We start from the raw sequence: 17300 nt of genomic DNA, 5'->3' as shown, positions 1-17300 counted from the left end.
GCTGCAGAACCTCTCTATCTGAAAGTCTAGGCGGGAAGCAAAAAGATACATTGAGAACAGGCCCCAATGTTTGTTGAGCTGCTGGAAGAGTAAGGGGTCCAGTTTTCACAGGCTGTCATCCCTCCAGTGACGAGAATGCCTATCCGCTATCTGGTTGGCTTGGCCTGGAAGATGTTCCACCGTCAGGGGTATGTGATTGGACAAACCGTATTCCCCAGAGTCCGGGCCAGGTCCGACAGGGCCTTTAGAGCTGGTACCCCCGAGATGATTCACATAACAGACTGCTGCCACATTGTCCATCTTCAGGAGAACTGTGCATTGGACCTAGTCCTTTGTCCAGCACCTGAGTGCGAACGAACCTTCCATCAGTTCTAGGCAGTTGATATGAAGGGCTTGTTCGTCGGAAGACCATTTTCCTCCGGTAGATAACTCGTCGCAGCGAGCGCCCCACCCCAAGCAGCTGGCATCGGATTCGGTCACCAGGACCGGTTAAGAGCCAAAAATCGCCCTGCCGTTCCAAGCCTCCATATTGGAGATCCACCACTTGATTGCCTCCTTCGCTTCCACTGAGAGTGGAATCCATTGGGAGTAGAATACACCCCTCCAAAGGTGCATTATCTTTAGGCGTTGTAGGGCCTGGTAGTGGAGAAGTCCTGGAAATATTGCGTGAATGGAGGCCGAGAGCAGCACCACTATGCGGCCAGCTGTCGTAGAGTGATCTGAGGTTTCGTCAGGGTTCTCCGTAGCTCGTGTCTGATTTTGGACAACTTCTGGGGAGGGAGGCTGAGAGTCGCCTCCACCGAGTTGATAAGTAATCCTAGAAACTGGATGGATTGAGCAGGGATAAGAGTGGACTTGTGCGTGTTGATCACAAAGCCCAGGGACTCCCAATAGTTCTGTGGCCATCTGCAATTGGAGGGTTAGAGCATTGATGCATAAGAAGAATATCGTCGAGATAGACGATCAATCGTACCCCACGTGCCCGTAGGAATTCCGCCATGAGTTTCATCAGCTTGGTAAAACACCATGGGGCGGACGAGAGTCCGAAAGGAAGGGAGGTGAATATGAACACTTGGGATCCCCATTGGAATTGCAAAAATCCCTGTAGAGTGGAAAAATCGGCACAGTCGGGTACGCATCTTTTAAGTCCAAACAGACCATCCAGTCTGCGGTCCTCAGAAGATCCCTGAGGCGGTGAATGCCCTCCATTTTGAAATGACGATATAGGAGCCACCCATTGAACTCCTTTAGATTGATCACTGGATCCTGGCCTCCGCCCCTCTTCTCCACCAGGAAGATGTTGCTCAGGAACCCATTGGGGTGTCTGGAAGTGGAGGCGATAGCTCCCTTATCCAAGAGATCTGCTATCTCCAAGTCGATCAGAGCTTGCTGATCTCTTGGGAAGACCAGGGGTCTGGGAATGTGGGTTTGGACGGGGGTCCCATAGAACTCGATGTGGAAACCCTAGGACCGTTTGAAGGACCTATGCATCCGATGACAGGGATTCCCAGTTCTGCAAGAATAGAGCCAAACGACCCCCAAACGGAAGGTTTTCCATACGTAGGGTTCTCATCTTGTGAATTGTTGTAGTTGCTGCCCCTGTGGCCACCCCTGCCACCTCTGTGACGGGAATTCGGACTGGTCTGGTAGAAGTTCCTAGATCTATTGGAGTCCTGATATTGGCCCCGGTGGGCTTGCTACGTGTAGCGGCTGATCGAGCGCCCCCTTCATCGGCCGGCGGAGGCAAAAACACGGGGGTTAAATATTCTTTTAATGGAGGTTTGGGCCTTATCTAGGGAATTGAATGTATTAACAAATTTTCCCAGTTCCCAGATAAACGGGTCTACAAAAAGATTGCCCTGGGCGACCGTGCCTGCCTCTGAGGTGGAAAGCTCCCCCAGTTTGAGATCAATCTTGATGAGCAAGAATCTGCGCTGCTCGGTAGAGATCGCGCAGTTGGCGTTCCCCAAGAAGATTATTGCCCGAGCCCAGCTAGACAAGGTTTCAGGGCAGATCAGCATACTGGAGGCCTTCGCGTCATCCGCCATGTCCATTATATTGGCCAAGGGTCCTGCTATGTCCAGTAGCTTATTGACAGGATCGCCTGGACCGGTCAATTCCCTTCCTCGAGTCGCTAACGAATTTGGCGAGGAAGTTTTTTCGTCTATTTTTCGTCTATTTCTATTTCTGGGGTTAGGGCCACTTTCCCCTCCAAATACGTCTGCTGGCATTCTGACTTGAGGCAGTTCCTCACCTCCTTATCCAGGGGCTGCCTAAGCCTGCTAGTCATGTAGGAAGACACCTTGTGGGCCGGGAACCATTCCACGGACTGCAGATGCAGTAGGTCATCCGGATCTAGTAGGTCCGCTGCAACAACCAGGTTTTGGTTGGCTGGTACTGAGTCGGGGAGGCAGGATGGTTAGGGGTTCACAACAAACAATCCCGTATGCAGTATAAAGTGCAATTAAGCCACGAGGGCAAAATTCTGTAGAAAATACCAGAAATACTGCACAAAACCCTGCACAATAAGGGAATCAAAGAGGAATTATCTGGATGCTGCTGGAGCAGTGAAGAAAGAGTAAAGAGGGAGCATCTGCGGAGACCATTATACAACTAAAGGCGTGCTGATTGGATAGACTGTTTGTTCTTTGATTTCCCCAATGTACCATGGGAAATGTAGTTTGTTCCAATGTTTTGCACTTTGATAAAGGATGCTGTGATTAAAAGCGAAGAAAGGAAAAGCCGAATCCTCGCCTCCGGGTCCTGCCATATAATTACTGTATTAAGTGTATTGTGTGTTAACAGAGACACATATCCAGTATAGAAATGTGAATAGCTAACTATCTAGACCTCTTGAAATGCGTACTAGGAGACAGAAATCCACATCCCCTGGACTCAGAACTCCATCATTAGGCTGAGGGTGCAAGAGAGGAAATAGAAGAGAATTATACTTGAATGAAAGAGGAAGAGCTTCCCTACCATCAATGACATCCAGCCCACCTCCATTAGACAACTGTTAATGAGATGCAGCTTGACCCACCACCACTGGAGCAGTCTTGGGATACTTCCTTCCTTCCCATTGGAGGAGAGGTAGTGGCATGGGTTGTAATTCTCACCCTTTCTGGGAGAGCTGACTGGATGTGCTGGGCTCCGTGCATATTGGAGGAGTGGTATTAAGGTGTCGCTGGACACTATGTCCGTTTGTGGATTAAATGTATCTGTACCTCCCACCCTTAAGATGCTCAATCTTAAGGGTGGCTTGCTGGACTCCAAAGCCTCTGGGTTAGTGGTTCTAAGTAGTGAGCAGTCTTACAGGTAATTGGAGGCGCCACAAAGGATTTTATTTTTAATTCTGCGTAATGGGTGTATTCAGTTGGCTTCGAGTCCACACACTTTTTGAAGCAATGAAATGACTGAATGGTGAATGATGACTCTTATATAGTGCACTACCACTCAAGCATCTATGGGTGAATCTTCAAGCATTGTATGATTTGTCTGTAGTCTATCTTAAGACGACAAAGTTCTGAGTTAATTAAAACAGAGCTGTATTCATAAATGGATCTCCCCGACAGTGTTGACATCTTGACTAGCACTGCAAGAGTTTGGGGAAGCAAACCATAGGCACCTGTTTACAGTAGGTATGTGAAGTAGTGAAAAGTCTGTACACTATAAAGAGAGTTTAGAACTTGATCCACGGCTTGACAAGATAAGAACAGCTACATATGTGCTCTTTTAAGCTTGACCATCATATTGGCCTTGTTGCATCTATAGACGTTGAAGTTGTCTGTATAGGAAATGACTGCTGTGACGACCACCAGAGCATCCAGCGATTACTATGTAGCAATTTAAGGATCCTGCCATAGGGATGGAGGTGTGGAAACACATATGGACCCATTGTTTATTTGCAGTACAAATGAAGGGTCAGTTTTGAAGATGGTGCCAGGCTTGAGAACTGCACTGTGGGAAGGAGAGAACTTGGGGAAGGGAGCCAGGCGAACGGAAGTTCTTGTACAGGTGAAGAAAACCCTGGATCTGGTCATGGGCCATGGACTTAAGCAGCTTTCTCTCTCATGAATAAGGGTGCTTTTAGTGCCAAAAGGTAGACAGGCTGTAAATCTGTGACTATATGGTTTGAGGTGAGTGGAAAGCTTTAAGATCACCATGCTATTGCCTCAAGTCAAGACCAGAGATCAGTCTGAAATTCATTATCCTTGGGTCTACAATTGGCGTCAAATTTATCAAAGAGTTGCGTCCCCCTTGTGCCATGCAACGAGGCACAAGAACACCGCAACTCTTAAGTTAGATTTATCAAGCCATGCAAGGCCACCTTGTGTGGCCCTGAATTGCTTGATGAATCTGGAGTAACGCAATGCAGAGCAGAGCAAATTACTGTAGTGCATTACTCTGCCTCAGAGAGTCATTCTATGGGTGGAGTGAGGTGTTCCACGCATCCACCCATCGATTTAGGTGCATTCCCAGATTTATCAACATTAATAGACCTAGGGAATGGATCAAAATGCTATGCATCCCCAGGGGAGGCGTAATGAGGTGTAATATCTTTCTCCTCATTCTGAAGCAAACATAGAAACAGTAAAATGCCTCACAGGATTGTTTTTGTGCAGGAAGGTGTCCCTCCCCGCACAAAAACAATCCGGCTTACAACACAGGCACTGCGTGATTTTTTGATAAACATGCCCCTTGGTATCTTGAATAAAGAGGTCATAAAGACATGCTTACATTCCCGGGGAACCCTGACCCAAAGTCAAGATATTATGATGATGAGCCTTGTGATGCGAGGTGTGAAGGCAGTCTACCACAGTTTGACGGTTTTCACATGGTAAATATATATTTCATTAACTTTTTGAAGGCGCAGGGCAAGGTGACATGCTACAAAGAGGTCCTTTCAGCTGTAGAAGTCTGGTGGCGCCCAGCTGAGATCAGTTTGCCTATGAAGAAGGCTTTGGGCTGCCACAGACTGCAGATGAGTTTTCTACTTCCACCATGCAAGGTTAGAGGCAACCCTTATTTGTTTAGTAGATGGCATGTTTGGTAACTGCCGTCTCGCACCCTTCCCATTGGAGTAATGATAATGAGATGCAGATCAGCTAGCCAATGAGATATCGCTTGGCTCTCAGCCCACTGACAAAGTAGTAGTAAAATGAATCTCTTTTCTTATGGAATCCGCTGAAGAGTGGTCGTGAGATACCGATGGACTCTTTACAGTTGGTCCAATGACATGGAGTGAGCCCTCTCGCTCACCAGAGGAAGGGTCCTGAGATGAGGTGGGCTCCCTGCCTTCTGAGGAGTGGTATGCGATGAAGGTTGACTCCCGAATGATATGAGGCAGAATGATCCCCCAAAAATGTCTGAACCCTCCAACAAATTAGGTTGAGGTAATGAGACGTAGTTAGGGTCAGAGCTCATGGAAGAGGGATAATCCATGCTGATGAGGTCGTAGGTCATTTTAGTGGAGGAGAGCTGATGAGATGTGGCTAACTGATCGGAAGAGAGACAGAGTTGCAGGTGAGATTGCTGATCACTGAAGGGGGGGGTAACAAGATCACAAGTATGACCTCAGCCTTTGGAGGAGTGGAAATACTATGTAAGTGAAGACAAGTGCACTTCTAAGTGGTAATAACATGCAGACGAGGAGCGGTAAAAGGACAGCGGTGGGTCCCACTGCCCTTTTGATAATATATAGATGAGGTCACTGTTCATTGGATGATATAATAACACGCAGATGAGGCCAGCACTCAATGGAGGAGTGATAATCAAACACGGATGAAGGCAGTGCCTTGACTGATCACTATTAAAGAATCAGTGCTGTGCTTTCTGCCCATTGGCAAAAGTGGCAATAACATGCAAATTACCTAACATGTAGATATGTGGCAACTAATCGTGGGTGATGGCAGTGCCCACTGGATAAGTACCAAAGAGACAGTGCAGGGCTCTCTGTCCCGTGGAGGAGTGCCACCGAGATGTAGATGAGTTCACAGCCTATTAGAGGAGGGGGCGATGAGATGCAAATGAAGCCAGTACCCATTGGTTAATGAGATAATGAGATACAGATGAGGTCACTGTGGGCTATATTTCTGCTCCCTGCAACCTGGGCTCTTCCTGTGGGTCTGGGCGGGCTCCAGGGCAGAGACTGCAGCCTGCGCCGCTTGATGGAGCTGTCACCGAAGAGTGACGAGAAGCTGACCCTAAAGAGACAACCTGCTAGAGAGCTGCTACTTTTATTTCCTCTCACACTGCAGCTCTATTCGATTGAGCTGTCAGTGCAGAGAGGGGCGTACAGCTGACGCCTGAAAAAGAGCCTAGCACAGAGTTGCGAGTGACCCTCCCACTGCTTGTCTCCCAGTCCCTATGGAACTGTCATCGGAGAGAGCCGCGCGGTGCTGACCCTGGACAGGCACACTTCCAGAGAGCTGTGAGTGAGGGCCATCAGAGCTGCCTGTACCGTTTTATTGCTACTGCGAAGTTATCTCTTCCTTTGCTTCTTCTCATCTCGATCTATTTGCATGTCTCGTACTTGTTTAATGCCTCTGCGGTCTTTCATGCCTGCGCTGTCTCTTTCTTCATCGCTCTATTTCTCGACAACTCTTATTCATTTTTCCTCTTTTTTTGTTTCTGAAGTTTCCGCTCCGTGTTGCTCTCGCTTAGTTTCTCCCGTTGCTCTCCTTGTTTCTCTCGTTCACTCTATTCTTCGTTTCTCTCTTTCTTTTTCTTGACATCCAACTTCTTCTCGCACTTTCTCTTTTGCTACGTTCGTCTCATTTTGGACTTTGATTCCTACTAGTGTCTCCCTCTCCTTTTCCGCTTCTTTTCCTTTTTCATTCTCTAAGATTCGGTCCCTCATTTTGACTTTGTATCGTAATTCTCTTTGCCGTACCACACTTTTTCTCAATTGCATTTCCCTGATTGATAGGATAGTTCAGCCGGCCAGGGCACGTACTGTAGAGATCAGACTGCTAACTGCAGGTCGCTGATTCCAGCAGCGGACAGGGGTGGTCCAGATTTTTACACTTCCGAGGTTGATAAATTATTATTCAGTAACGGGAAAAGGTTACACTTTTTATTTACAGCGCCGTGGAGCCAACACTTTGTAGCAACACGCTGTTGCTATGTAAAACAGAAATTAAACTGTCTTTACTTTATTCACTGTTTTCAATTCTTTCCTTTGCTTGTTCTCTTCCCTTTTCTTTATTTTCGTCCATATCAGCCTCCTCTCACTCTTTCTTTGCATGCCACTCTCTCAATGTTTTTCTCCACCTTTTTCGTCGTCTTTGCTTTCCACTCTCTCCTGCTGCCCTTGGTTGTTTTTCCTTCATTGAGTTTTGCTCTGACAGTTTAACTTTATATCTCTCCGGCGGTTACTCCGGGCCGGCACATGCAGTGTGTAGACTTTGTTCCCAAGCCTGGGGTTGTTTGTTCGTCCGTGTCTACGTGAGTCTGATATCGTTAATCGGTCTCTGGGTGTCTGATAGCGCCCTTTGGTCTGTGGTCGTTTCTCGGCGTGTGACACTCTTTTTACCTCATGGGTGACTACCACCGAACCACTAGCATTTGGGTGTTCGTAGTGACTGCAGATCCGTGATAAGTACTCATCCGATCCGCACGTGGGGGGCTAATAATGGCTCTGTAGGTCGTATTTCAAATTTTTCTAGGTTGCTTGTTTCCGGTCCAGGGAGGACCTGGCCTGGCAGTTCGGGCTGGACTGTTCCCATGAGACACAGGGCCAAGACTGATTTGCATATGGTCAGGTGTAAACTGGGGTGGCGTGGTGAGCAAAATAATGATGGATTTAACCCAGATCTCTTGACTGGGGGTAAATGTTTTAATTTGTTCTGCATTCAGTCCATCAATTGTGTGTCTTTTGGTTTCTGTGTGCCAGCCACCGTCCATTGATCTCTTTGCGTCTGGCAGTCTGTTGGCTCCTGGGTGTCTGATGGTGTCTATTGGTCTCTGGGTGTCTGTTATTATGTCCAGGTGTTTGGTAGTGTCCATAGGTCACGTACTATTTCTCGACTCATGGGCATCTAATAGTATCTGTAGTCGTTTGGTTTCCAGGCACCGTCCACTGGTGTCTTGATGTTGTGTGTAGGAGTTGGGCAGTGTCTATGGGTCATTGATAGTATGCTTTGGCTGGTGGGTGTCTAACAGTATCTAGGTTTGTGGGTAGCAGGTAGGATCAATTGCCTTTGGGTCTGATTGTATCTGTGTGTTCCTGTGCATCTGAAAATGAAGACGGGGCATCAGAAGTCTGATAACGTATGGAGATTTCAGATGTCTGATAGTGTCTATTGGTATTTGCATGTCTGATTGTATCCTTTGGTCTCCAGATGTCATAAACCATCTTTAGGCCTATGGGTATCTGGCAGCGTTGGTAGGAGTGTGTCTGATAGTGTCTGCTGCCCCCTGGGTGTTTGCTTGTGCCTGTTGGTCTGTGAGGCCCGAAGCTGTTTATTGGTATTTTTGTGTGTAATAGTGACTGTTGTCAGAAAGTGTGTTGATCTTTTTTGTGTTTAGACATTTATGGTGGTATGTGGGTGTCTGGCAATGTACAAAGGGCCTTGGATGTCTGGTAGCCTCCTTTGAGTGACTGATACTGGTAGCATACGTCTGGATATTTGATAGTGTCTTTTGGTTAAGTCTTATAATGAGAATTGGTCTATGAGCGACGTTGTGTCTAACAGTGTCTGTTGGCCTCTGGAAGTTAGAGAGTGCATGTCAGTATTTTTGTACATGGATGCCTTTATTGATATGTAGTAGTCTGGTAATGTTACAAACAATTCGCACAAATAAGGAGCACTCAATTCAAAACAATATTTCCAAACGCCATTTTTTTGGATTCAAACATAAGCATCATTTATTCTTAGTTGTCATCTTCCCTCCCAACAAGAAAGATGTCTAATATATCACATATAAATGTCCTCTGTATATTTGATGTACTTCCTCCAATTGCATATAGAACTGGTTGTTTTAAGATGATTTGAATATTTTTTTTGAGTGGTAGTGTATTGTACGAGGTGAATTTTATAATGTGGAGCGTTTCAAATCATGATGTGTATCATGAGGATAATTGTGCAGGTGTTTGTTAAAAACTAGTAATGATTTGTCTATATATCCTGATCGACCATGGAGATTGTTAAATAGGCAGGAAATGATGTATAAGGAATGGAGGATGTGAATTTATTTGCATATAGGATGAAAATCTGATGGAATATTTAGTTATTTCACAGCCCTGATGATGTCCCAGGAGGGGACGAAACGCGTTGGCTGTTGAGATTGTGTGAAATAAGGATTTGAAGCATTTGTTCCTTGATAGATTGATTGGAATATAAAAGGACTGAAATATAAAAGGATGGAATGATCGTTTGATGGATTGAAAAGAATCTCAATGATAAATCATCATAAAAAGGAAGTGAAGCAATTTTCCTTGATGGATTGATGGGAATATATAAAAAGGATTGGAATCGCTAAGGATGGAAAAATAACTTTATGGTGTCCATTCGCTTTCTAAAAGTCCTCTAACATTACATAACGTACATAAAACAGGGGATTTGATGGGCTGTGGAGAGAGACACAGGGACTGCCACAAATAGGAGAAGGGACCAGTGTGGAAGGTCATTCATTGTTTGGTGCTAAACTGTTATACGGCTCATGTACATAAAAAGCTAGCACTGCCAAAGCCAATAGGTTTGACTTTCTTGTGCACACACAATGAAATATGGTCATTCGTGTGTTGTGCACACATAATGAAATATGGTCATTCGTGTGTTGTGCACACATAATGAAATATGGTCATTCGTGTGTTGTGCACAAATAAGGAAATATGAACATTCGTATGTATAGATATAAACACTGTGCAGACAAAAACACACACAAACCTACAGGCACACGTATACACGCACACATATATGCACAAAGACGCACTTTTGAATACACGGACCAACACACACACGTACACAGGCTCACACACATACATCTGTGGGGCACACATATAGTGCAAGTTACTTTTTATACAGGCTCCGGCGTCCGAAAAGAGGATCCGGCATTAAGCTACCTGCATCGCCACAATTTCAGTGTCCACATTGCCTCAGTATGAAAACCACACATTTCTATGGCTACAACGTCCCAGTATGTACAAACATTACCAAAGCAGAAACCACATTGTGGGGGTTTCTAAAGCACCACTGTTTCGACAGAAACTACATTTCCCCAGTACATAAAGCATCTTTGTTGTGACACTGCACAGGTATGTAAAGCACCAGTGTAATATCAGAAAACAAACTGCTTGACATGTAAAGCATCATTGTAATGCACGCATTCGCATTGCCCTGGTTTGTACGGCATCATAAGCAAGGCCACTGGAAATATGCGATTGCCCAGCTACGGCGGTTGTAGCATAATTATTGGTTTGCAGCATTTGTCACATAACCCATAATCTGCAGATTTTAACACAAAAAATGTTTCTTGCACAAGCAGTTCAAAAGCTACTAAAAACACAGCAACATGTGTTGCCGCACAGTGGAAGACCCTTTGCAAAGGTTGGCTTGTCACATTTCTGTTGCTTATTTTTATATTGGGGTGGTAAACTGGTAATAATGAGGTGTAACCAATGCCCAGGCAGGGTTAATAAGTGTAAAAATGTCAAAATAATTAAGTGCATAATTTGCCTTTTCTTGTCACATAATTTGCTCAACACTGCCCCATATTTTGGCCCTCTCTCTCGCATAATTCCTGTGGCCCTGATCATAAGCAATCGTACTGCAATCTACATTTCACCTGTAGAAGGCACTGTTGAACTATTAGTGACATGCTTCCCAGCCCAAATCACATACATCCTTGTCTTCTCTACTCTCTTTACTGTCCTACAAACAGGGGGATGAAAAGCAATGATTACCCAGGCTGCCAGAGAGGAGCTGCACATGCTTTGAGCTGCAGAGAATCTGTACTCATGCCGCTTCAAGTAGGCCTCGGCAGAGTTCCCGGAGTTCCGCTACTCAGACCTCAGCGAAGTGACCCAAAAACTCCACCGTGCTACGCGGAGTTCCACAAATGGCAGAGTGCGTTAGGTTGCACCGTTCACACTGATTTTTAGCGCTGGGTGTTTGTCCTGTGCTAGACAATCAGTGCAAACAGCACCATGCGCTGTGCCAGAGGCCGGTGCTTCTTTCCTCTGCTTGCGCAGATTTTCTACTTGAGCGGCAGCTTCCTCAACGTGAACGGATGGTTTCTCAACGCAAGCGGTAGCGACCATCCGTGACCACCCACGTTGAGAAGTCTTGCTGGGAGGCGGAGCGGAATTATTTGGAACTCTGTGCGCTCCGTGGAGGGCGGTAAACTCTGAAAACGGAGCAGAGTTCACTGCCCAGGCCTAGCTCCACGTGCCAGCTGTTAGCATACTTTATGCAGTGATAGGCAGAGGTCTTCACCTTTTCTTTTTACAGAGCTTTATATAGCGCAAACTTGACCCGGTATCGGGTATCAGAGCGCTTTACATAGCACCAGTTGCATTACATGAGGACACATTCATTTTTGTTAGGCACGGGGAGATTAAGTGATTTTCCCAGAATCACAGGATGTTCAGAATCATTGCAGAGACTCGAACCCGGTTCCCCAGATTCGAGGTCGACCGCCTTAGCTGTTAGGCCAACTCCTCTCCCCTTCTTCGTAGGTGGTATTCCTGCAGGCAGGCACATTAGCCCTCCAGCTCTAGTCCAACTGTGATTACCCCAGATGAAACCTACATGTCCATGTGCATGCACTTTTACTGGACCACCATTTTACAGGTTGCTTGCTTTTACGGGGCCGGAAGAATGAGCTGCCTGTGAAAAGCTACTACTTTGAGTCAGGAAAGCAAATGGATTGCTCGTCATGGTGCACAATATGCAGAGATGTGCAGCTCTGATGGCATCTGATCTTCAGAGCTACATTATAGTACCCTTCAGCCCTGAAATCAGACTTTTTACCTCCAGCCCAGCTGGAATTGCGAGAGTGCCCAAATGAGCAGTCCGGCACTAGAAGCAAAAGGCATCACAAAGTGCATTTTCTCTCTATTCCACCAGGCAGTCCTGTGGTATCTTTTATCATGCTAGTGACTTGTTAATAATAGGAAGCACTCAAGTGTCAAAGACTCATGACATGGGAGTAAGGAGAAGCATCCCACATCAGAGCAGGTTCAGGACTTGTTCATGTCCAACAAGAAGCTCTGTCTGGGACTTTTGACACAACACATAAAGACGAGGACAGTCTTTCAGAGTTTAACACCCCTGCTCACCCTGTTTTTAGTCTGAGGTTTCGACTCCAAGGTGATGCTAGTTACCCTTGGTGCCTGCCTCTTTTGTCCTAAGCACCGCCCACCAAGTATATGTACTGGTTATGCAAATTGATGTGATATTGTTCTTTGTGCAACGCTCTCTGCATACACAGCTAGCATTAGTGTTCTGAAATCTCCCTCCGAAACGCTCATGCACATTTACATATGCTATATATTGGATTGGATGCAGGCATATGTGCCTCTGCATCTCAACGGGTGCATGCTTGTGATGCCACATCCTGTATACATAACGTGTATTTGTAAAGCGCACTTTCACCTGTAGGCATTGAATAGCAGATGTTTATTGTTACCCAACTCAATAGTACTCATTTAATCGACCTCAGATGTATGAAAGGCTGAGTAGACCCACGGGATTTGAACCTGTGACCATGAGGTCAAACACAGGTCCCTGCAGAGGCCACATTAGTCCACTAAGCCACCAGACCCGGATTTACCACCTGCCAATCTGCTCATTAACGTTTTAATATTCTTTCTAGATAATGACTTTCATACCAGATGCACCCTCCAGTAGGATTAGATGCACAGTTAATGACCTGTCCACTTATGCATGCCCTGGTCTTCAGGTGCCAACATTTCATCTACACATAGAAGGGATGCCCACCTATGTTTTTTTAAAGAGGCAAACCACATTGATATAAAAACACAACACAACTTTAAATGAAAATAGTTCTCTAGTTAATTACCCGAGGATACAAATGATGAATTACTTTGGAGTGCTGTCTCCTGATGGAACTAGTTTCCAATCTCTGAAAAAAGCTGCTGTGTCCTCAAAGAGGAGGCTCTCAATGAGATAAAGTTTGCTTTTAACGAGACTGAAAAGGGTAATGAATCATTGACTCCTACAAAAGGCACTCTTCTTAGAAAGATGAAGGAAAAGCAGCCTTAAAATAAAGATGTAACAATCAAGTGCAGAGTCTGTCGTTCATGTATGAAAACCAATTTTGTCGTGTCCCACTTCTAACCAAACATCACAAGACACATTTGCCTTGAACTTTTAAATTTGACTAAAAGTGGCATTGTCAGAATACTAAGCTGGAAAAACGTTTCCTCATGGCCACTGATAACTGTGTAGGTGGGAGGGATCGCCAAACTTGAGCTACAGCAATTCTCCCACCAACAGTATATAAAGCACTAGGCAGTCAAGACCAGAATACCAATATATCCTAAAAACTTCTGGTGGTGTCCCACTTGGAAGTGGGTGCATCGCGATTGTCTGTCACAATAGCTTTAATATGGCAGAGACGTCTTTCAAAAAGATTTGAAAATCTCCCACACCTTTTATATAGCTACATATCTCTTTGGAGATGTTCCACTTACAGACCTCTTTCTATGTGTTTATCCGTATGAATATTAAGGTTCATACATTTGGAATCCCCATCTTGACTTCAAGGTGAGTCGCGACACAACTAAGTATGTTAACATCAACCCCTTTCAATTACCATGAATTACTGTTTGCAACATGCAAATGGAAGTGGGTCTTTAGCATCAGAACTTGGTGAAGGAAAAAAGAAAGAAAAAGTTATCTCCTAGTCTACTGAAACAAAATTCCACCTGACGCACTCAGTCTGGTGGGATCCTCAAATAGGGAGCAGTGCACATTAAGGCTCCTACATATACCGACCTTCTAGGTGTTGTAACTGCTAAGTACGATAATGATCATCCTTAAAGTCAGGAATTTAAGATTAACTTCATCCAGAGAGTCAGAGGGAAATTTCTGCATAGAAAATAGAACTAAAAGCGATCCAATGCTTTTAGTTATTTTGTCAGGTCTCAGGGCAAATGGTCTATAGTCAGGTCTCAGGACAGAAATAAACCCTCAACAGATGCCTCAAACTGGAAATCAAATGGAAGGTGTGAAGAGTTTACATCAACTCGACAATTCAAGGAAATAGGAGGAAAATGCACCTCACTCTCCTCCACCCTCTTGAACCTTCCACTAGAAACTGGGATATGTGCATTAGGACACAGGCACTGTGTTGTTTTGCAAAAAGATCCTTCCCAAAACTCCCAAACCTCTACATATTTCAAGAACACCTCTGGGAACATCAGAAGTGTTGCGATGAAACAGAATCACCGCGGGCAACTGATCCACTCTCCTGTTGTCCGTTTGACATAGTTTGCAGATAAGGGCCAAAGATGTGGTCCTGAATGGGAGAGGAGGTAAGTTCCACCATAGCTTGTATCCATTGACCTGCTGACACAAAACCAATACAATGCAGTACCAAACTCCTCTTGCTCTGGGGAACCTATACCTGTCTCCTCAGAAACAGACAATTTGCTGTGTGGCATGGTGGCTATGTGTTTCCCACATGTAACATCTCCCTTTTGGTACAAAAGCACGAAGTGGAACTAAAACAAGGGAAATGTAATTCTTTTTAGCAACAAGGTTGCCTGTTCAAGTGATAAATTTGCCTCATAACGTATATGTAAAGAAGGTGGCGGACAACATATTTAGTTTAATTGACTATGATGTCGGCTTTGTGAGTTGGACCATACCTAGAATGTTCACGCTGAATCTCTATATTACAGGACTCTGTACAACTAATGGCTAAGGTTCACATTTAAACACAATTAAAAACGTGTGCCAATTAACATTTTTCTTAATAGGTTATTTTAAACAAAATCACTCAATATAGATCTATACTTACACATTAAATGATCCATGTTAGAAATGTGGTCTCTGGTTGGCAGTCGGTATACACCCTGTTCAAGTAGGGATCGTCTCTCTAGTCAGGGTAAGTAAGTTACATAGCTAAGATAACCCCTGCTCACCCCCTGGGTAGCTTGGCACGTGCAGTCAGGCTTATCTCAAAGGCAATGTGTAAAGTATTCGTACACACACATACACACACACACAGTAACGCAGCGAAAACATTACATAAGGACTCCATATCGGTTTAGAAACAGTGCCAATATATATTTGAGTAAAACAAGACCAAGCAATACAAATCCAACATACACAAGTAAATTAATGAATTTTGGAAGAATAGGATTAAAAGTTCCTTGAAGTCGATAGCCCCAACTGGGGCTCTCACAGCGTCGTGAACAACACAAATGCAACAGTTCAGTGATACAGCGTCGGACACACCTGCAAAACAATACCTTTGGAAGTGAAGAGGCCTCGGGGACTTGCTATGAAATCCGAAGATGCGGTGTCGCCGGGCTTCAGTTCTGAAAGTCGGACAGAGGTCGTTGAGGCCTTGGAGTCACATGCACTGGGGATCGAGCTCTGCGAAGGTTGAGGTCAGGAGCACTCAGGTCGGCGGGGCCGGGGCTCTTAAGTCGTCGCGTTTGATGTGTCGTGCTCTTCACGAGTGATGACCACAACTTCAGTGCAGGAAGCAGCGATGTGAGATGGGACGATGTGTGTTGCTTTTCACAAGCAGTGCCCTCGGCCGTGGTGCAGGCAGCGGTGACGAGGTCGGAGTCGATGGCGCTGTCGTCGGTACACCAGGGGCTGCAATGTCATCGAGGAGATGCTTTGTGCTCTTCATGAGCAGTGCTCTTGGCTTTGGTGCAGGCAGCAGCATTGATGACAGCAAGAAGCGATGCCGATGGTGAGGTCGGGGCTACGATGTCTGCACAGTCGATGCATCCTGCTCCTCATGAGCGGTGACCACAGCTTCGTTGCTGACAGCAGCATCAGGGACGGCATCAGGTTTGCTTTTCTGAAGGTTACGATAAACAACAACAACAATGCCAATACTGCAACTACTCTTTGTACTCATATTTAACCCCTTCCCCACTCATGACAGAACCACTCCGTCATGAGCCACGGTCGCCGTGTGCTCATGACGGAGTGGTTCCGTCATGCTGCGGCCGTTGGCGGCCGCGCCGCCCACGCGGCGCTAATTCCCCGCCGGTGCGGGCGATTAGCGCAGTGGGCGGAGTCATGACGGAACCACTCCATCATGAGCACAGCTCAACCGTGGCTCATGACGGAGTGGCTCCGTCATGAGCACCGCGCCACCGCGCTGCCCCCAAACGCCCCCCAGCGCTGCGGCGGAATTCCCGCCGCAGCGAAAGGGTTAATTATGAGGGAACATCTTGAAAAAAACAACATGAACCTTAGACCTCTCTTTCCCTCGAATTAATCAATAAATTCTTTTTAAAGATTTTAAACGAATTTATTGATTAATTCGACGGAAAGAGAGGTCTAAGGTTCATGTTGTTTTTTTCAAGATGTTCCCTCATAATTAAATATGAGTACAAAGAGTAGTTGCAGTATTGGCATTGTTGTTGTTGTTTATCATGTCAAAGGCTTGGCTTTACTGTCTTCAGCCTAAACCCAGTTCTGGTATTGGTTTCTGAAGGTTACAGCACAACCACTCAGTTTCAAGGGCCCAGGACTGGTTTTGGCCCCACTTGGCAATTCAGGACACACAGCAGGAGAGTCCCAATGCTGGTAACAAGATGTGGATGAAGTCCCCAAGACTTCCAAAAGGAGGCACGTTCAACTCATGCACTTGTAGAAACTTGGAAGGCAGGATGTAGAAAGCAAAGTCCAGTCCTTTCACTGCCTAAGACAGAAGCAGCAAGCGGCAGGCCAACACAGCAAAGCAAACAGCAAAGTGGTAGTCCTTCCCGACAGCAACACAGCTCTTCTTCCTGGCAGAATATCCTCAGTCCGGAAGTATTCTGATTTTGGGGTGTCAGAGGTCCAATACTTATACCCCTTTCTGCCTTTGAAGTAGGCTAACTCAAAGAAGAGTCTTTGTAATGCACAAGACCCTGCCTTTCGCTGACCTGGCTCCAGACACACTACAGGGGGATGGAGAGAGCATTGTGTGAGGACAAGCACAGACCTATTCAGGTGTCAGTGACTGCTCCTCCCACCTCTCTAGCTCAGGAACGCCCATCAGCCTGGTGATGGCCCATCAGGATACTCAACGCACACCTCAGCTCCCTTTGTGCGACAGTCTAGAGTAATGCACAAGAGCCCAACTGTCATCCTCAC

The 17300-nt window shown here is 45.7% G+C and overlaps 1 protein-coding gene across 6 annotated transcripts in view; it reads left to right on the top strand.

Moving 5' to 3' along the window:
* LOC146870991 (transcription factor Maf-like) overlaps positions 1-17300 on the top strand; it is a 162526-nt gene that overhangs the window by 91363 nt on the left and 53863 nt on the right. The window contains exon 1 of one of the 6 annotated variants that reach the window (XM_085649441.1): positions 6114-6430. The exons of 2 other annotated variants lie outside the window; for them this stretch is intronic. The gene's annotated coding sequence lies outside the window, so the exon portion shown is untranslated. Of the gene's footprint in view, positions 1-6113; positions 6431-17300 lie in introns of those variants that run through there. 3 more of the 6 variants (XM_085649476.1, XM_085649460.1, XM_085649485.1) reach the window with 3 other exon arrangements.

Source organism: Triturus cristatus, chromosome 1_1 (assembly GCF_964204655.1).
Source record: "Triturus cristatus chromosome 1_1, aTriCri1.1, whole genome shotgun sequence".
NCBI lineage: Eukaryota > Metazoa > Chordata > Amphibia > Caudata > Salamandridae > Triturus > Triturus cristatus.
The sequence above is the reverse complement of the archived record's forward strand: the minus strand, read 5'-3'. Positions and strand labels throughout refer to the sequence as shown.